A 21,835-nucleotide genomic window follows, 5' to 3' on the forward strand; every position below is an offset into this window, starting at 1 on the left:
CCTCCCATGTTAAAGGCACTATTGTGGTAGAGTGCCTTAAGTTATTAAGATCCATCATGATATTTTGCAGAATTATAGTCTCCATCCTAGTTTCTGCGGGCAGCATTCCGCAAGCGATTCATTGGCTGGATATTTCCACAACACAGACCCTTAACCAGTTCTTACAGGTAAGTTATAAACATTCCATCTGTCCTGAAATAACAGTCTTGCTGCCTTGGACAAGACAGGAGTGAGTTGCCTGTTTATCCCTCAAGATCTCATCATTTGATGACATGCACACACACGTCAACTGACTCCACAGAAAAGTATTGTGTCCGAGCTGAAATTTGTGATAGGAATATACTGTCTGTGGTGTTTCAGCTCTTTGGTTGTATCATTTGACTCTCCAGTTATTGTGGGATGCCCATGTCTCCACGAACTTACACTTAAAAGCTGAGAAAATGGCTTCTTCGGTAGGAACCTGACCACTCCACTAGGAGAAATGTGCTTCATGGCCCTACTGAGGGTGCTACCCTCGTCAAAAGTAGATGTCATCTACTGGAAATAATACCTTTAACACTGCTCTTTCTAATAGGATAGGTAATATTTATTTTAAACATTCTTTCACCAGGGTTTTTGAATTTTATGCAGTGACTCCTCACTGATTTTTTTCTTTTTTTTTAAGTTACACTACATCACAAAGTCCAACACAAACCTTAGGGCAGCCTTGAGAAAGATCACCAAGACACGGTGTTTCTGTGTGACTGTTTCTGAAGCATCTTAATTGGCTTCAGCAAAAGGTCATAGTCTTCAGGGTACAAAGGAATGTAAATGACCAATTAATATATCTAAAGCTTTCTCATTACTTACCCGAGAGAGTAGAAGCAAGTTTAAAAGTAGTCAAAAGCAAATTAGTGAAATCTGTTCTTCTGACATTCAGTGTAATCCTAAACATATTTACTCAGAAATATGTCCCATTGAGTTCAATGAGATTTACTTCCTCTGAAATATATTGAAGACTGTTGCCTAAACCATTAAAATCTCTATCTCTCCCCCCCCTTATTAATACATACAAATGAAAATCACTGGAATGATTTAACATGAAATAAAATAATTTAAATATTTCTACACCTTCACTTCCTGCTCGCAGGGAGAGCCAAGTATACGGTCACTTCCATTCAATCCAAACCCGTCACAGCCTAGCTTGCGGGAGGAAAAGCTGGATCGCACTGCCATTCAGTTAATGATCATACTGGAAAATATTCAGGGCATTTCCCCCTGTGTTATTTATTTGTCTCATTGATAGACCACTCTTCATTCAAACACAGCAACATTCCAAAAGGCAACAGCAAAATGCATTGAAATCCCAATACTACCATTAAAAATCCAATTAAAGACAAATCTACCTCATCTGCACTTTCTGAGACAATATGAGAACGGAAATACAACCATCCTTCAAAATCCACACTTCTCTGGAATTTGCAACACACTTCGCCAGTGAATTAATGTATACAAAAATACATACTGAGGGGAGAGTGTCCATAAAAATACATATTGTCAATGTGTATTTTAGGGGAAATTGCTTTGAAAAAATGTGTATATTAGGCAAAATTGCATACAAAGGTAATTCATTTTAAAATGCTGATTAATTTTCATGAATTTTTTTGTGTTTTTTAAAAAAATGCAAACATATGTGGAAATGTGGAGAACCGAACCTAAGAGTGAAAAAATGAGAAATCAAGTGAAGCTGAAATTGGCATATTCACCCATCCCAATGAGTGGGCAAAGCCTTTTAGGCAGAGTGTTAGTTGAAGGCAGGATATTAAGTTGGAAGCAGCTCAGGAAACACGGGTAGACAAGCTCAACCCCTCAAATCTCCTGACCCTTCTCTATGTTATCTGTGAGCTAGAATTTTCTGGTTAGCAGGCAATCAAAGCTGGTTGATACTTTGTCATCCTGCCAACCATCACTGTTTGCATTTCTCAAAATAAAATCTGAAACGCTGAAAAAGAAAAGAATAAACGTCAGTCTGCCAGCTACAAGATAAAGAACAATTTCTAAAACAAACTCGGGGAATAGTAAATATTCTTAGCGATTATGCCATGTCTTGTGGGTTTGCTCAGTCCATAAAAACAAATACTAAAAGTATACACAGTCAAAATTAAGAGGAAAACACTGGGGAGTCAGTACCCTTGTAAAAGGAGGGCATTAAGAAAAGGATAGATAAATGAAAGTTTAGCAATCATATTACATTCATTGAAGGATAAAAATACATTTAGGTAAGGATCAGTGGGGGGTTGGACTCGATGGCCCTCGTGGTCTCTTCCAACTCTATGATTCTATGATTCAGTGTGTTAGAAGGTTCTGGTGCCTATCACCAGATAGCTTGAGGAAGGAAGCTGTGGTGATAAAACGGACACAGGAAAATCTGCAAGAAAGAGAAATGATATACCAAATGCATGGAACAAGTTAAATATTTACTGAATGTCAGGCATAGGCAAACAGCCCTCCAGATGTTTTGGGACTACAACTCCCATCATCCCTAGCTAACAGGACCAGTGGTCAGGGATGATGGGAACTGTAGTCTCAAAAACATCTGAAGGGGCCAAGTTTGCCTATGCCTGGTCTATGTTATATAACATGGAGGAAGATCTATCTAGCATCCTGGCTGTACTATGTGGCCCTTAGGACTCTCACAGGCCACACTCTCTGCCTAGCCACACCCCTCAATCCTAGGCCACACCCCTCATCAGTCCCGCTTGCATCTTCCTTGAGCATCTTTGCTTGGACTCCTGAGTAAATTTGTGTCTTGCTAGCAGCAACACCAACAGGCAACAACCAAAGCCATATCCAGGGCTGGTCTAAGGTCAGAGTCTAAACAAGCAGAGTCCACAGCAAAGGGTGAGATGAGAGGTGAAGTCAGGACAGTCTGTAATCAGGTTTGGCATAGGCAGGAGATCTGGTATATAGACATACACACAACTGGTACATAGACATTGTTCCACCAGCTATTCCAGTGTAGCCCTGGAGTTGTTGAGCTGGAGTTTCTGGAACTCTGACCTCAGCTGACTCCTATCAACTGGAGTCAACTATCAGCTGACTCCAGAGGTCTCATTGAGAAGAGGGTCTTGCTCCTCAGAAGATCTTTATTCCCAAAGAGTCATTGTCTGCAGCTAGACACTACTTGTGAAAGATTTATTGTGCTTCTGAAATCCAAGCTTGCTGACAGATGTCTCCCTCTTCTTTTTTTAAGGGAGCCCAATTTGGCCACAGTGCTGGCGACACTCCCTACCTGAGTTCACTACTAGAAGGAACAGTGATGCTGCCAGAGCCCAAGGGTAGCTTCCTCCCTTTTCACCTCAGGGCAGCCTGCTGTGAGAGATTTTTTCTGGCCTCATGGTGGTCGCCATATTAACCACTGACCTGGGGTGGCACTGCTGGCAGGCAAAGGAAAAACTGAGAAATGGAAAAACCTCCAGATCTTAGAAATACAGTTTACTTCTTCTCTAGTGCATTTTAGAAAATTCCTTCATCACAGATACTTTCCTGACAGGACCCCATGCATATGTGACCAATATGTGGAGGTGGGGGTGGTTCACTGACCATCTTTCAGTATTGTGCTGTTATTTAAATGGTATTATTTTTTTAGGTATACTTTACCACTCTGGCATTTTATACTATGAACAGTTTATTAAACTTTAAAAATAAAATAAATAATGTGAGAATTGCTGCCTAAAACATGCCTGCAAGGATTTATTTATTTTTTTAAAAAGCCTAAAAAAAACACCTTTGGGCTTGGAATGAACTATATGCTAGCACATGGTGCTTATTTCTCCAATTTCTTCCCCTGCTCGCCAAGACTAAACCAGCTTTCAGTCCTTCCCAGCCCAACCTGAAGCAATAAAAAAACCAATAAAAGGTTAGTTGAAACCAATAAAAGTATTACCAAATCAGGCAAAATTGTGAAGCTTCGGCCCCCCAAATATTCATAGTGAGGAATAGGCAAAAAAGGTGTTTCTTCTAACTTATATAATATAAAATCAAGGTTTATATGTGAACTAGTAACCTTGGGACGCGGGTGGCGCTGTGGGTAAAAGCCTCAGTGCCTAGGGCTTGCCGATCGAAAGGTCGGCGGTTCGAATCCCCGTGGCAGGGTGCGCTCCCGTTGTTCGGTCCCAGCGCCTGCCAACCTAGCAGTTCGAAAGCACCCCTGGGTGCAAGTAGATAAATAGGGACCGCTTACTAGCGGGAAGGTAAACAGTGTTCCGTGTGCGGCTCTGGCTCGCCAGAGCAGCGATGTCACGCTGGCCACGTGACCCGGAAGTGTCTCCGGACAGCACTGGCCCCCGGCCTCTTGAGTGAGATGGGCGCACAACCCTAGAGTCTGTCAAGACTGGCCCGTACGGGCAGGGGTACCTTTACCTTTACCTTTTAACCTTGTGCCCAGCATAACTTTGGGATTCTAAGAGAGAGGGGGGAAATCAGCACAGCTTGAAATCTGTGGTTAAAGTCAGTGTAGAGTTTTGAAAGGCTCAGCCACCATCTTGATTCAAAATGGCACCCTGTTGTATCCAAACATAAACAAAAACTTACTCCTTCATCTTGGGAGCCATGCAAAATCTGGTTGCCATATCTTAAGAGGTGTCCAAATGCTTAGCAAATAAACAAGCAACTTCCCAAAATATATAATAATACAATCCACTGTATAAGCTTTCATTTGATGGTCAGAAAATGACCCACCACACATTCACGTGCACACACAAATCAGGGATGGTTAACCACTATCCCCTAGGCTGGATTCAGTCCCTAAAGGAACATTATCTGGGCTGCAGAGGCTCTTTCAGATGTTAATGCTAATATTAATTAGTTTTTAATTGAGCTATGAATCAGAATGTCACTGATTTGACTCTCACTTCTGCCATGAACTCACTTCTCTCTCTCTCTCTCTCTGCCCATGTACAATATGGGTGATAGACAAGACTGACTTCCCTTACAGGAAATATACTATCTAGGCTGGCAGTTTGGGGAGCAGGAAGAAAGCAATGGCATGGCCTTTGCATTTGTGCATGCATTTACAGATACATGCATGAAAATAGAGACACATCAGCTTTCGGCTTACAGATTTAACTTTCAGAGATATAACAGCTCCCTGGTAGTTAATGCAGAGACCATGATTTACCAAGGACAGGTACCCAAAATAGAGAACATATCTGGTAAATAGGGACAGTTGGAGCATCTGATAGTTGTTGCTATGATAGAAAATTGTTATAATATACATAATAAGAGGGAAAGAATGAATGCAGAGCAATGACATAAACAACCCTCCAGGCTGATGAAAGATAAGTAGAAGTAATAGCGGAATATTATTAAATCAGACAGGAAAACATTTTGATAAAAGATCCTCAGGTTACCAATTGCTAGCCATTATAGAGCTTGAAGACTGGATAATATGACAATTGTGACTCCAAGTCCTGGTTCTCACAAACAGTGGATGAGTTGTCTAGGTGTAGGGATTTGTTTTATTTTATTGTTATGGAGGAAGCATCCAGTCATGTGACCAACAACACGTACATCCCAAACTCTGCTGTCTGAAGGGAGGAAAACCTGACACAGCCTTGCCTCAAAGTGTAGCAGGATTACATGAATGCCTATAAATATAGTGCAATGGACTAAAGGTAAAGGTAAAGGGACCCCTGACCATTAGGTCCAGTTGTGGCAGACTCTGGGGCTGCGGTACACATCTTGCTTTATTGGCCGAGGGAGCCGGCGTACAGCTTCTGGGTCATGTGGCCAGCATGACTAAGCCGCTTCTGGCGAACCAGAGCAGCGCATGGAAACGCCGTTTACCTTCCCGCCGGAGCGGTACCTATTTATCTACTTGCACTTGGATGTGCTTTCGAACTGCTAGGTTGGCAGGAGCAGGGACCGAGCAATGGGAGCTCACCCCGTCGTGGGGATTCGAACCGCCGACCTTCTGATAGGCAAGTCCTAGGCTCTGTGGTTTAACCCACAGCGCCATAGTGCAATGGACTAAGTCAGTGTTAAAAACACAGGTGAGTGCTTCTTGGGTTCCTTGTATAGGAAGGTTTGAATCTGATGTTTCTGAGTAATGACGATCATCAAGTGATTCTGCATAGGTTTTGGGACACATCTACATACATTTAAAGCACACAACGTCCCCCAAAAGAATTATGGGATGTTTAATTTCCCATTCACACTTAATAGACTACAATTCCCAGGATTCTTGGAGGGGAAGTCATATGCTTTAAATGTACTTTAAATCAAAGTCAGTGATGCAGAATTGAATAATGATTCCACGTTTCCTGCACTACAGAACATGGATTTTCATACATTTCTAGCAATATGATGCCTTAATGAGCCGCTCTTAGAAAAGGTCTTTTTCTCCAGTTCATAACTTAATAGGACTTTTTTTTTACAAGGCATTTGACTAATTTCTTTTATACACAGTGTTTTATCAAGCCAGATGGAAAGTGCATGCTTCAACTATTCTGCTGCTCTGTACGTCGTTCTTGCCAGACAGTCTGCTTTCGAAAGGACAAGTATGACTCAACAATAATAAAACAGAAAACTGCCGTCTAAGAAGATGAAGATAAGTCAGGAAATCTCTTGGGTGTATTTATAAATATCATCTTTGTAAAGTGGTAACATCACACCATAAGAAGAGCCCTGTTGGATTAGACCAAAGGTTCATCTACATCAGTATCCAGATTCCCACAAGAGGCCAGCCAGATGTTTTCGGAAAGCCCACAAGACAAATGGCCCTGTTGGTTGCTGCCCAGGAACTGGTATTTGAGATGCACTAATTTGGACCCAATGCTCCATCTAGCAGAGTATTGTCAACCATGACTAGCAGTGGCTCTCCATGGTTTCAGACATCTCTACTAGGAGAGGCCAAGCATTGAATTTGGGACTTCCTACGTGCAAGACAGATGCTCCACCATGGAGCTCCGAACCTTCCCCTGTCCTCCATGAATGTGTCTAATCCTCTTTTGAAGCTATTAACAACATTGTGCACAGCAGTAGCTAGTGAGAAATGAGGCAGCTCGACTGTTCACTGACACAGCAGCATCACCCTCACCTTATGTCGCTGCTGAAATGACTGCACTGACTGCTGAGTAGCCAGCGAGCTAAGTTCAAGGGTCTGTTTCTGGGGTATAAAGCCTTATACAGCTTGGGACCAGGATACCTGAAACATCCTCTCACTCATTATATACCCAATTGATCACTGAGATCTGACAATACATCATGTATGTAGACATCATATGTGATTTATCTCTTTTCAGCTACTGTTGATTTTAGTCATCTTTCGAATGCTGCTTTAACTTGTTTCTTTAACTGAGATTTAAGAGAAACTGCTTAGAGAGGGCTTTATTTTATTTTATTTACAATTAAGAGGTATACAAATATTGTTTAATAAAGACGTACATAATCTTCTTGGTTAAGGAAGTCAGATGACAGTGTACAGCCCATCTGGTGCCCTTGGCTGATGTGAAGCTCTCCGATCTGCTGCCGGTCTGAGCAGCTTATTCAGACATACAGTGCCTCACATGCTGGAGATTGCATCTAGCCATCTTTGTGACTAGTAGCGCTTGACAGGCGTCCTCCATGAATTTGTCTAATCTCCTTCTGAAGCTGTAAATAAACATCTATGCCTTTGAAATCCATTGGCTCTTCAAGGGTCTTCTTTTTTTGCAGCTGAGGCCTTTCCTCTTTGGGGGTTTGCAATGTCCAGGAGTGATTAGGTGGAGATTGATCCTGCCTGACATTAGCCCAGAGAATCCTTCCAATTAATTCCATGTGCACAAGGCAGCTTTTTCATTGTCGTTCTTGAAGAGCAGATTCCCAGGGTTGAATGGCTAACCCCTTTTGAAAAGCCACTTGTGATATGGTGGTGCAGCTGTGTCTAGTGTTCAAATGATGTGGGAGATCCTCAATCTCAGAGGACATGCCCCATCTCTTGAACAAGTCCACAGCAGTGACATACATCCTCGCCAAGTTTCTACTGCTTGGTTTTCATTGCTTAGCATAGCCGGTAGCAAAGCTTTCTCTGAACCAGAAGAATGATGTTTGCATCCAAATACATGGCTCCTAAAATTTGCAGTAATCAGGGGGACATTTGGGGAAAAAAACTGCAGAGCTTTCAGAGCTTCCATTTTTGCAGGAGAGATGATTTAAGACAATATAATCAAGAACATACAGTGGTACCTTGGTTTAAGAACAGCTTAGTTTATGAACAACTTGGATTAAGAACGCTGCAAAGTAGGTGTTTTGGTTTGTGAACTTTGCCTTGGAAGCAGAACATGTTGAGTGTGTTCCATTTCTAAATTGAGTCCCCTGCTGCTATGGGAAAGCACACCTTGGTTTAAGAACTGACTTCTGGAATGGATTAAGTTCGTAAACCAAGGTACCACTGTATAATGAAACAGGAGTACAGTCTGTATACTTTAAAAAGATGTCGAAGATTGCCTTCCATGTACACCTAGTAGAAATGTGGACCTTTTGGTTAACAACATACCATGTACCATATCTGACCCTGCTCTGGATGCACTATTTGATACATTACTGTTTTAAAGGTAATTGCTCATGTAGTGTGGAAGGCGGTTCCTCCAGAAGCATGACTTTGGATTCTCCCCTGGGCAGCCTGGAACTGTCCACACAGTTATTTAGATCTGGGACAGCTCAGTTGGCAGAGCACGAACCTCGTAATCTCTAGGTCATGGGTTTAAGCACCACATTGGGTAAAAGATTCCTGCATTGCAGGTGGGTTTCAGGGGGGTTGACTAGATGACCCTTGTGGTGCCTTCCAGCTCTAAAATTCTATGATTCTGCAGACACAGCTAGCTGTAGGGATCAGAGAGGGATGGCACCAGAAGTCTGCCATGGACCAAACCCTCAGGAAGGCCAACTGCCAAGTTTAGCAACCAAACAGGAGGGGAATAAACCATCACAAAAAGAGTCCCGATTCAAATGTTGTCATTTCTTAATATAACAAAATCACCTTTCTTTCTTTCTTTCTTTCTTTCTTTCTTTCTTTCTTTCTTTCTTTCTTTCTTTCTTTCTTTCTTTCTTTCTTTCTTCTCTCTCTCTCTCTCTCTCTCTCTCTGTGTGTGTGTGTGTGCATGCTAGTTTTTGTTTGGTGGGCTGTGGGTAGAGGGGAAACCTAGCGGTTTTGAGTCTGCATTAAGGAGATGATAAATATTACAAATAAACATTGATTTGCTTCAAGGAAGAGATTGTAAAATAAGACACTCAAGCATTCCTTTTGTAGACTAACAGGGCAAAATACAGGAGCCATCGATCCCTGCACATAGGTAAGTAATGCAGTGCAAATACAAACTGTTATTTTATAGCAGCTTTCACACAACATGTCCCAAGGTGATTTCCCTCCTGTCAATAAAAGAAACAACAAAGCAGCTATTGAACTAGCTTAGCCAGAGAAAACAGATATTGCTTAAATAGTCTTAAATGCAGACAGCCAAGATCCTTGGGCCCAGCCAAGCATGGTTCAGAAGCTACGGCTGGTGCTGAAGCCTTATAGAAATCACCTTTCACTGTCATGGATCGATCTGGAGGCTAGTTATCTTGAGCAGTCATTGGATGGGATTGCCAACCTTTCTTGGCCCTATAGGAACCTGATTCTGGAGTTATACCTCCATCATTTGAAGGGAAATGCAGGCTGAATTTGTTGGCCCCATCCCACTGCTGTGACCCCACCATCCAGCCCTGCTTCCTTCAATATGTTGGGTGTTGATGGTATGAACTGGGATGCCTCTTCTAAGCACACAGGCCAGCTGTGCGGTCAGTTTTCTAAATCACACGGGGATGCATAGAACAGGCTTCTTGTTTCAGACGTTCTGGGAGCAATGCATGGAGAAAGGTGGATGCTGGTGACAGGGACACAGGTGTGGGATGGGATCAGTGAGCACAGGCCTGCTCTTCTCTTACACCAGGGGTGGGAAACCTTTGGCCCTCCAGATGTTACTGAACTACAACTTCTATCATCCCTGGTCATTGGTCATGCTTGCAGTTGATGGGAGTTGTAGTTCAGCCACATGCGGAGAACCAAAGATTTTCCACTCCTGCCATAGAGTCATGGGAGAGCTTTCAAGATAGAGATAGGATGAGAGGAAAACTCAGGACTGGAGGCAGGTTGAGGACACATAAAAAGAGGTAGGGAGGTTCTCTTGGTACTCTTATATGATTCCACTTCACTTGTTCCCTCCTCAAATCCACCTTAGCCCACATCCTTAAATCTTCAGACTAGAATCTTGAAAAAATCTGAACTGAAGCCTGGTCACCTAGAACAGGGGCTTTAACTTATTCCGGTACCAGGTCATACGGTTGGCAAGCTGTGCCACATTCTGAGTGGACTCTGGCATTTGCAAACAAAGAGCTATCAACTACACTCTGGCAAAAAAACCGTGCAACAATGCCTTTACAGTGAAGCAGTGCAATAATTTCACCAGCAGCACAATAGCTTCAGTATCTCCTGCATTAAAATGCAAGATACGAAAAAGGAACATTGTGATTTAAACATATAAGCCAAAAAGAACAATAAATGGCATTAAAAAATGCCTAAGTAATAGGAAATGAAGAGCTAGATATTTGAGGTAATTTTTGCATTTAAGGAAAAAAAAGTATACATTAAAGATATGCACTTTGATGTAGATTATCATCAAACCCTACGGTATAAAATCAACAGTGGAAACATTAGAAATATGGCATATATTTAAATTGCTGTAGAAAGAATGTAGAATGCTAACAGCTGCCTCTACCCTGTCAATCAAAAACAGAGAACCTGTAGCCCTCCAGGTGTTGTCGAACTGCAGCTTCCATCATCCTCCTGACCACGGACCACAGGTTCCCCATCCCTCCTGTAAACAGATGGAACAGTGACACTCTAGAGAAGGAAGAGCCCAGTGGTGCACATTTGGGCAAAGGGAGAAAAAGAATCTGAAAGAATGGAGCTAAATTGAGATGGGGAGACAAGAGCAGGGGAAAGGAGACGGAAAAGAAGCCAAACAAGCATTTTTGGAGATGTTTGAAACTGCCGTCTGTTACTCAGGGCTGACTCTGTTGGGAGGACAGGTTGCAAGTGATTCAGGCTTTTGAGGACAATTTGGTACCATCTGCTTTTTAAAACAACAACACCACACACTCAAGATGCATCACCCGCTGCAGTAACTTGCCGCGGACATTATCCTTGCCATCTGAGAGTGGATAATCCTGTGCCAATGACAGTTGAAATGTAAAGTCAAAACAAACAAAACCCAACTAGAATAAAAGGAACGTGGGTAGCTGAGAAGCCGCCCTTTTGTTTTAAGCTGTCATAACTGGCCTGTGTACACATGCCTGTTTACTCTGCTTCTAGTGTGTTCCCACCACCGATCTGTGAAGCCATATACAAATGATCTTAGCCACAATCCACATCTGTCCTGTAGTTCCTTGAGAAATATTGAAATTTGATGAACCCTCCCCCCTCCCACAAAAACCCCTTAGCATCAATCTGATTTTGCAAACATATGAAGACATCCACACTCTGCCCACTAGTGTGGACCAAAGACAGATGACTTGAAAACACATTTAACTGTACTAATGATTTGCAGATGCCATTTGAGAGGCAGGGTGTGGTGTGGCATGGCGTTTTTAATTCTGTGATGTTTCTACAGTCTTGGAAATGGAAAAAGTGGAGTTCAAAAAGGCAGATCAGACACCAAATGTTGCGATGCTACCCTTTCACTCCAGCTTCCCTCTAAATGTCTGTAGCCAGCTGTCTTTGATAATCGTTTAGGAATGGTACAAATAAATCACAGTCAGGTGACAATAGCAACATCATCCAAGCTGTTGTCATTTATCAAGAAGATAAAAATTCCCTTCCTATTAGATGAGCAAGTATGTGTGCACGTTTATCCCATACATCCCATAGCATTTCTCTTACAGAGCTCAGAAGGTCTAGACTATAAGTGTAATGTATACAGATTTAGTAAAAGCGCAGATTTTGGAAATCTGATTTTTCACTCTCATATTTGACTCAGCACAGGATAATTTTAGATAAGCACACATCTGACGGGTATATCTTTCCTACGTTGGGCATATTCATCTTGAATTTCAATGCTCTATTCTGTACAAGTTTCCACTCCTCAGCATCTTTCCGGAATAGCATTTCTTTCCCCCTTTTTTGCCAGTTTTCAATGTCGTTATCTCATTTTCAAAGTTACAGTCTTCAAAATCTCGAGACTCAAAGTGAAATTCAAATTACAAAGTTGTGTGTGTGTTTAGAAAACCCAGCACAGTAGCATTTTGGCTATATGTATCATAACTTTAAGCACATCATTATGGCTACATTTGAAAATTACTTTGCTGGAGGCCAGGAGGATGCAAAACAATTTTAAAAGGACCTGTCTGAACAGGAGATCCTTGCCTTTACGATATATATTTTGGAAGATCTAATGAAATTCTAAAAGAAATATTTCCCTCTCTTTTTTGCCCTTTCCTTTGATATTGTTAGCAGGAGCATTACTCTTTGTGGTGACTATATACAGGAGTTTTAATAGTAGTGTTGCCAAAGTTTCTTCTGGGAGAAATCCTCTGCTTTTAAAACGTACATAAAGTGCAACATTTCAACCACAAACTCTTCCCCTTGACTGCATCTCTGTGGCAGGAAAATGTTCAACTTTTGCATTTCAGCCTGTCAGGCAGTTTAGGAACGATCTATCTGGGCTGCATGGTTACTAAACTGGAGGGCCAGCATATTTCTGCTAGGTCTCCTTTACCTCCCTAGCACTGGAATTTCCCGGACATAGCCGGGATTTGGATGTCAGAAATAGCTCCCAAAAGCGCTTTAATGTCCGGGAAAATCAAGACGTGTAGCAACCCGTGTCAGAAGTGTAGATTTTGGTGAATTTCCTTTGAAATAAGCTCAAAAAGTCTTCTTTTTGTGATTTTTGAACACATACGCATTTAATTTGGGAAGAAGAAGAAGAAGAAGAGTTTGGATTTGATATCCCGCTTTATCACTACCCGAAGGAGTCTCAAAGCGGCTAACATTCTCCTTTCCCTTCCTCCCCCACAACAAACACTCTGGGAGGTGAGTGGGGCTGAGAGACTTCAGAGAAGTGTGACTAGCCCAAGGTCACCCAGCAGCTGCATGTGGAGGAGCGGAGACGCGAACCCGGTTCCCCAGATTACGAGACTACCGCTCTTAACCACTACACCACACTGGGTACCTCCAGACTGTCAGTATTTTGCACAAGATATTCTAGTGCAGACTGGAAAAATTAGCTTTGTACAATTAAAGTGTCCTAGTGTAACAAACCCACTTTTTAAAAAGAAAGTTTTTTGTGCTTAGGAAAGTGAAATGGAAAGGCTTGGAACAGTGTAGATTGACCGAATAATAATAATACAATTTATGATTTATATGCCGTCCACCTGACTGGTTGCCCCGGCCACTCTGGGTGGCTTCCAGTAAATGAAAACATCAAACGCAGGAAAACATCAAACATTAAAAACTTCCCTATACAGGGCTGCCTTCAGATGTCTTCTACAAGTCAGATAGTTGTTTATTTTCTCGACATCTGGTGGGAGGGCGTTCCACAGGCTGGGCATGACCCCTGAGAAGGCCCTGGGAAGATGTATAAAGCAGGGCTGTGCAAATGTTTTGGTTGAATCCCGGATCCTGAGTCAAATCGGGGGTTTTTTCAGATTGACCCGGGATTCAGCCAGAGTGGGAGGAGGCAGCCATGGATTGCCCTGGGTTGGGTCCACCTGGAACTTAACTTGAAAACTGTGGAATCCTAGTCATAGCTGTCAACTTTTCCCTTTTTTAAAATTCTGAATAGGATTCCTTGCAAGAAAAGGGAAAAGTTGACAGCTATGATCCTGGTGGAAGTGAAAAGTGGAGATCTGTCTTTCCCAACCAATGTTTACTGAACAGGTATGTAGGAAGGAATGGAACTACTGTGAAAGGTCCTGTCCCTGGTCTACACACATACATTCCTTTGAAGGTCTGAATAACACCTACACACATGCAATTCAATCTGAAAGAGGCTAGGGAGTATCATTATTGAGTAGGGCATCTTGCAATCTCTGTGGTAAATTTTGCTACTCTTATATCAAAAGTCTTTTCTTTCTTCTAGAAATGTATTGGATACTCTTTCTTCCCCCCAAGCAACAACTGCTTTCCGCTCACATTTTGTTTTAGCTAAAACTTTAATGGCAACCCAGGGATGTCATCTCATGCCGTAGGAAACTTCACTAGTCTTTTTGAAGCTCTTGGCGTTCCTTGCCATTTCTTATGTGCTTGCTCTGAGCAGGGTATTTCAACATGTGATCTGATCCAAATGTCTCCCATTGGTTTTGCATCTGTCAAATTTAGCAGATTAATCTGGTCTGCATCCAGGTCTGATGCCTTTGATTTCGAGCATTTCACAATAAATATTTTTGGACAGAATGGCAGACTTAAAAATATATATTGAAATACAAATTCTAGCTACGTGGTACTTATTTATTTCAGAGCAATTTCCCCCCATCTTGCACATCACCCGCAGATGTCAGGGCAGGTTACATTAAAAGGAAATGGAAATCAACTTTGAGTATATAGTGCCCTGTGCAGTGGCTGGCAGATATATGATAAACCTGAAGGAGTTTTCAGTCCTTTAGAATGCAAATGCTACTTATGAATTCAAAAACCTTCTTTATTTTCCATGCAGTATAGAGTGAAATTGTTGTTTCATCACATGAATGAGGCTATCAGTAAATGGTCCTGTTTATCATTTTGCATTTTGTGTGGGAATCATGCATATTGAAGGGATCACTTGAAGTCCCTCCACAGAAATGAGCAACAACAAGGGAACTCTATTGTTCAGCCCCTGGTTTCTTTTTATGCACACAATGAACTTTATAAAATGAAGAGAACCGTGCTAAAAAATATGCTGTGGCAACTATATTTTCTTTCCAAAACTGTTTGTAGACAATCAAATTCAAAGGATGCAGTGATATTAGAAAGATTAACTGGTGAGATGAGGAGAGCTAAGAGCTGAGTGAAGCCATGAGATTATTGGAAAAGTGAAAGCGTAAAGTTGTTCACATTTCAAATCAAAGTATAGCTAACATTCTTCGTAGCTAGCTTATTCTACTGTTCTGAATGTAAATCTGCAATATCAGAGAGAATGCGAGAGAGATTTTGAGTAGAGGAACTTGGGTTTTGTTTATGGGCGATTTGAAGGATTCATAACGACACACTGAAGTCGGCAATAATTTGAAAAGTGAAGTAGCCAATCTCCAGAAACTCTGAAGACAAACCCCCCTTCCCCTCCCCTCAGCCATACAGAAAGATTTTAATCTTGCAAAACTGGGAATGAAAAGAGGCTGCTTGGCGGGTAAAAGAAATTGGTCATTACAAACTGGATGGACAGATTTATACACCCTCTGTGGCTTTCTTTTTCATCAGCCGTGCCTTTTATGTTGAATATACATGTGTAATAGGCTTTCCCAAGCAACCCATATCTGTACTTAAGACTATATGATTTAGTCTAAAAAGGCCCTAGGAATATAAACACATTCTAGAGCATGCAAAGAACTCCTGCCGTGTAAATAAAATGTTAGCGATTAACTCGGTTTCCCCACCCAGCAACCAGACCACCCATACGAGTATAAATGACCACAGTAAGAGGAAAGTCTCCTTTGAAGTTCATTCTATCTTTAATTGCTGATTTATTTATTTGTTTATTTGGTCTTATGCAGCAGCCAACCAGGTGTTTCAGTGTAGTTCAAAATATATGTTTACTTTTTTTTTTAGCTGTTTCTCTGCCACGCTTCTTTCAAGGGAAGCTGGTAATTTTCAGACGCTGACTTAAATAGTGGTGTTAAAGGCAAGACCATTGACAAACATTTTCACCAGCAACAACTGAAGTCGGAAAGAAAGTTGTAAGCCCAACCAAAAACTTCAGGGTTCTCTTATCACAACGTCACACTCCACATAAAGATAGAAAAGCATTCACGGTCCAGTCACTGGGATACAATGAAACAACCCTTCAATCATTTTTTAACTGCATAGCTTGATACTACACTACATTTCGTCTCTTTTAACATGTACCTGCTTGCCAGTACTGTATGATGTAGCCTTAGGCACATGCTATGAAGAGGAACAGGGCGGCAGGTGGCGGGGGGAGAGAGAGAGAGATGAATGATCTATATCCGCTTGCCCTTACTCACAGCAATAGTATTTAGAGAAATGATACACTGGGTTGAGATCTGACTTGTCCAAGTCTCTGGCCTCCTCCCTCCTCCCTCAGATTAACACTGTGGGAAAAGAATACTTGCAGCACCCTGCTTCAGAAAATGCAATGCCAGATCTTAGGGAAATGTTAACGTTGCTCAATACACAGAGGAAAATCAACGGCAACCAAAAGCAACCAAGGCCCATGGCAATATGCTCCAAGGGCAATTGGTTGACCATCAATCAAAAATATGATTTCACAAGATTCTTTTTTGGCACTGTTTTCTGAACATAGCAAGTGGCTGATCCATATTGCCGAGGAGAAATATTGTGAAAAATACATTACCTGTAAACTGATCCGTATCGGCACTCTCTGCCCACGTTTCTCTGCAAACACTAGCGCAGTTGTTGCATATACTGAAAGCCTCAACTTTAGCATATATGAAAATACATATAAATAAATTCTACATCTAAAGCCACAGGCAGCGTGCCTTTGAATATCAGTCGTTGTGGTGTAGAGTTGCAAGTGTGGAGAACACTCAGGTTCTGTTTGCAGGCTTTCCATAGGCATGTGGCTGGCCACTGTGAAAACAGGATAAAGGTAAAGGTACCCCTGACCATCAGGTCCAGTCGTGACTGACTCTGGGGTTGTGTGCTCATCTCGCTCAAGAGGCCGGGAGCTGGCGCTTATCCGCAGACAGCTTCCGGGTCACATGGCCAGCGTGACTAAGCTGCTTCTGGTGGACCAGAGCAGCACACGGAAACACCGTTACTTTCCCACTCTCCACTGGAGAGCGGTCCCTATTTATCTACTCGCAGTTTTTGAGGTGCTTTGGAACTGCTAGGTTTACAGGAGCTGGGACTGAACAACGGGAGCTCACCCCGTCACAGGGATTCAAACCGCCGACCTTCTGATCAGCAAGTCCTAGACACCGTGGTTTAACCCACAGTGCCACCCGCGGTCCCATGAAAACAGGATACTGGGCTAGAAAGTCCCTCTCTGCCAGCAGGACTCTTCTTATTCTCTTACGGATATATGTCCGTGACACATTTCCATGGATACGGAGAGCTGGATAGGAGTGGGCAGGAGGATGAATGGGATTGCATCTGATGGCTCCATCATTTACATGTTCAACAGAAAGTCTGGAAGGAGCCTACAACTGTCATTGCTTTCTAGCCACATTCAGAAAGCCTGCAGGGCATCGATGAAATTCTATCTCACAGTGGGTGGGCGGTTGTTCGAACCTGTGTTTAAAATCATTATTAGTAAAGTGGTGCCTCAGATGGTGCAGAGGTGGGGGTATTGATATAAACGCCAGCAAAGAACTTTGCCTTCCCACCAGGATATCAGCTGCCCTCCTCCATGTGGAAGTGGGTGTGACAATGACACATGCTAGAAATGACTATTTGTGCCTAAATTCTATGAAAAGACTCCAATGAGACATTTCCCACCTTGTGCCAAAGAGAAATGGAACAAACTCACCACTGGAAAGCTGGTATCCAATGTTCCCTGACCCAATATCACCTACAAGAGCTTCATGTCTCCCTGAACATGAACTATCCCTGGATAAGGGACAATTAAGGGATTGACTCTTTGGGACTGAAGTGGAAAGAGACTTAACTACGATTACTTCCTCAAAGTGTTCACCACAGTTTCCACTTATTAAATCAGTGCACTTTCGAAACTTCCATTCGCCTCATTAAGATTCTCCTCCAAAGAACTACGCTTCCAATTGATGTTCTTAGCAGTTCTAGATGGACAGTACAATAAAATACCCTATGAAAAAGTTGTGCGTGTGAGCAACCATCTGTAGAAGACATACCATTACTTACTGCAACGTCCACTATACACAGACCCAAGAAATCAATTTATAAAACCTCTAATCGTGAAGGAAACCAATTTAACCAGGGCAGAGAAGGTGAAATGGCTGCTGAGCGATGCTGATGACTCTGTAACTTATAAAGTACCTCTCTAGGTGTTAGTAGCTAGGAAGATTAGGGGGTAAGAGCTAGATAAACTTGTGGTCAACTGCAAAGGGGACTTGGAGATTTAATCTGAACATTTTATAGGAAGACTACCTTTTATTTTATGTGACAAAGAATTTTAGTTGATTTGACTATGGTTTTACTGTATATGTGGTGACTAGGGATGTTTTTGGATGATGCCATGGCCTTTGGCTAGTGCAATAAAAGTTTATGGTGATGATGACAATCAAATGTTAGCTTAATAAGCCAAGGTAGGTGTGTGCTTCATGCAGTTGCTTTGCTTCTCCCTTCCTCTATGCAGGGAAACAAGGCAGAAAGCAGCAATCAAGGATAGCGTCCCATGACATCAGAACCAGGAACTGCTTCAAGATGCCTGCTGGCCACTGTGTTAAACCGTGAGGCCCTTGCAACTCTGATCATAGTTGGCATTTAGATATGAGTTAATGGCACCAAAATACTACCTTTGTCAAATTCGAGCTTTAACAGGTGAATTTCAAACGAACTCCCAAACATGTTGCCTGTGTTGATATAGCAGGGATGGATTGGGATGGTGGTTGAGGATAGGAAGGAAAGAGGATAAATCATGGCTGCCTGCTTCATCAGAGAATTTAAACCCATTGCGTCAATTTCATAGCAGCAGCTTTGCCAGCCTAATTAAGCAGGTGAACCTTTGTTTAAAAAAGTGGAAATGTTTCCATGTCAGACTGCTGCTAAAAGTGCAGGCCCAGCTCCAGGGGAAAGAGATGGGCAACTCTACAGGCAAGGGAGTTTTGGAAGCCAGAGGACTATAGGCGAGAGTGCCAAAGGCCTGTGGGGTTGCCAAGTCCAAGCCTATTTTAAGTGATGCATAGATGAGGGAGTTCTGCCAGGAACAGCTGCTCCCGACACTTATGGCACTACAGTGAGAAAAGCCGCACTTGGTAAAATGTTCGCTTCCAGGCAGCTCTTATAAAGGCAGCGTCTGGACTTGGAAATCCTACAGAGGCATCAATGTCCAACAGGCTATGTGAAGGGGAAATGAATGTTAATAAGAGCAACAGCAATCTCAGGCATCATGGTCATCATTTATATGGTGTTTCAAAGCATCTTCTTTCTTGACAATAATTTTGTAAGGTAGGTCAGTATCAGGGGTATTCACAAGTTACACTCAGTGAGTGTAGGAGTGAGTTCACAGGTTAACATTTAATATAGGTACAGAAACAGTTGTTGTTAATTTAATTTAGAAATTGCTTCCTACAAGGCATCCCAAAGTGATTTACAAGATAATAAAAAACATATATAAAACATTTACAGATATAAAAACAGTTAAAACGAATATGCATATATACATAAAATCAATTCAAATCTTTTACAGATAACAGGGACACATATGAAGTTGAACTGTACACTTGTATTTTTATTCACCTGTGACAGTTAATTGAACTCCCATTGAACACAATCAGCATACAATCTTTCACACAAACACTTGTACATGTGCAGAAACAGTTTGCATCATGGTTTAGTGTAACACAGCGGTTCTCAACCTGTGGGTCCCCAGATGTTGTTAGACTACAACTCCCATCATCCCTGAGCTCTGGCGTTGCTAGCTAGGGGTGATGGGAGTTGTAGTTCAACAACATCTGGGGACCCACAGGTTGAGAAAGGCTGGTGTAATGTGTGCACATGCCACCTATATACCCAAATAGTTGAGTTGTACGGTGACTGCAGAGTCTGTACCTGAGTGCACACTAATGGATCTGTGCACTATCAACAAGGTGTACCTGTGCTCAGTGTGATGTGTGAACTAGCCCATTGCTATCCTCAGATGCAGTAATAGGAAGCTTAGTCATCAGGCAGGGCTGATGCTCCTAACTAGCCAACAGTGCAAGTACTGAGAAGTATACTCTGCTGAATTTGGCAGGACTTAATCCCAGGTTGTTGTGCATTGGATTGAATCCTAGGCTGGTGCCACAGGGGCCACAGTGTTTTGTGGATCTCCCTCTATACAGATGGATCAAAGCAAGAATGTTTTTCCAAGGGGGAAAGGGGAAATGCAATCCTATATTTTATCTTGCTGGTGTGAGCTGGGTGGCGTGCTGATGTGGATGGTCCTTCCACCTCAAATTCCTCCCCCAACTGTGGAAAATGGCTCTACAAATCTGTTGTGATGGCAGGAAAGGCAAACGCTAAGACCAGCTCCCTCCAGGAAGGGCATGAAAGCTGTGCAGCAACTCTTGATTCTCCCATTCTCCTCCTGTCTGTGAGCTGCTCTGAAGACAATACATGATGTTTTTTTCCACTTTATTTAATTCCTATGCTTTACACTGTGCATGTAGCCTGGCCCTTAGCATGCTTGCATGGTCAGACTGGGGTTTTCTGTGGAGAAAGGTGGGGCAAGGAGGGCCTTTGCAAAAACCACTTTTGGGGACACTGCAGTGGGAGCGCCTGCCTCCCAAAAGAAAACAAAAGAAACAGCTTATAGTGCTGCTGATTCAGTAACAATCAGAAAGACAAAGCAGTTAGCATTAGCTGTGCAACTTCTGCAAAATCTCTTTTTGCTGACCTTCCTTCTCCCCTTACTAATTTCCACTCCAAATCCATCCACTTGCCATATCATAGGGGCTAGCGCAAGACATTTTTCCACCTGAGGCAATGGGCAAGATAAAACATCCCCCCCTAATTCTGTGTAGAATCCTTGATGAGGCTGGTGGCTGGATCTTATTTTACCAGTGGTGTGATTGAACAGTGGCCTGCACTGTACCTGAGGGGAGCAAGCTAGCAGTAGTTGCAGGGCAGGTCACGTGGCACACTCCACTCTCTCCACCAACATCTTGCCACTGCTGCCCATTCCTATCAACTCTCCCTAACGATAGGGCTGGCCCCGCATATCATTCTGAATGAATGGTTGAAGCAGAGGTGGAATGTGATTATGAGCTCTGAAAAAGGCAAATCAACAATGCGTTGGTATAGTAGAGGCCGGAACTGTTGAATATGTATGGAGCGAAACTCAACTCCTTTCTTCTGAATCACTAATACATAACTGACTGAATAGGGAAAATGGATGTCTCTGTTTCATGGACGCTTCCAGATAACAAACCCTTTTTAACAGTTTGCCTTCATTAAAAATGTCACAGTTGCCCTCAATCGGATATTTATAAAGAAGCTAAAAATAGTGCCACAAACTAACGACCTTTTAATGAACAATTAACAATTAGCTCCCTTTGGTGACATGAGGCTCTTTTTGTTTGATGTTCCACAGCAGAAAGCATAGGAATATTCTGAGATTGTGGATGTGGTGTTGTTCTTCCTTCAATAAGAAACAGAAAGTATGGATGCTCAGGAAGAAAGAGGAACTTAGAAGGATACAATTGTAAATGGAAGGGAACAAGTGCATGGATGCTATTTCAGATTTCTATGGGAGGTGGAAGACTAATCTTGGAAGGAAAGGAGGATTTACAGTGGTACCTCAGGTTACAGATGCTTCAGGTTAGGGACACTTCAGGTTACAGACTCCGCTAAGCTAGAAATAGTACCTTGGGTTAAGAACTTTGCTTCAGGATGAGAACAGAAATCACGCACAGCGGCAGTGGGAGGCCCCGTTAGCTAAAGTGGTACCTCAGGTTAAGAACACTTTCAGGTTAAGAACAGACCTCC

The sequence above is a fragment of the Podarcis muralis genome, chromosome 9 (assembly GCF_964188315.1).
Source record: "Podarcis muralis chromosome 9, rPodMur119.hap1.1, whole genome shotgun sequence".
NCBI classification, from domain to species: Eukaryota; Metazoa; Chordata; class Lepidosauria; order Squamata; family Lacertidae; genus Podarcis; species Podarcis muralis.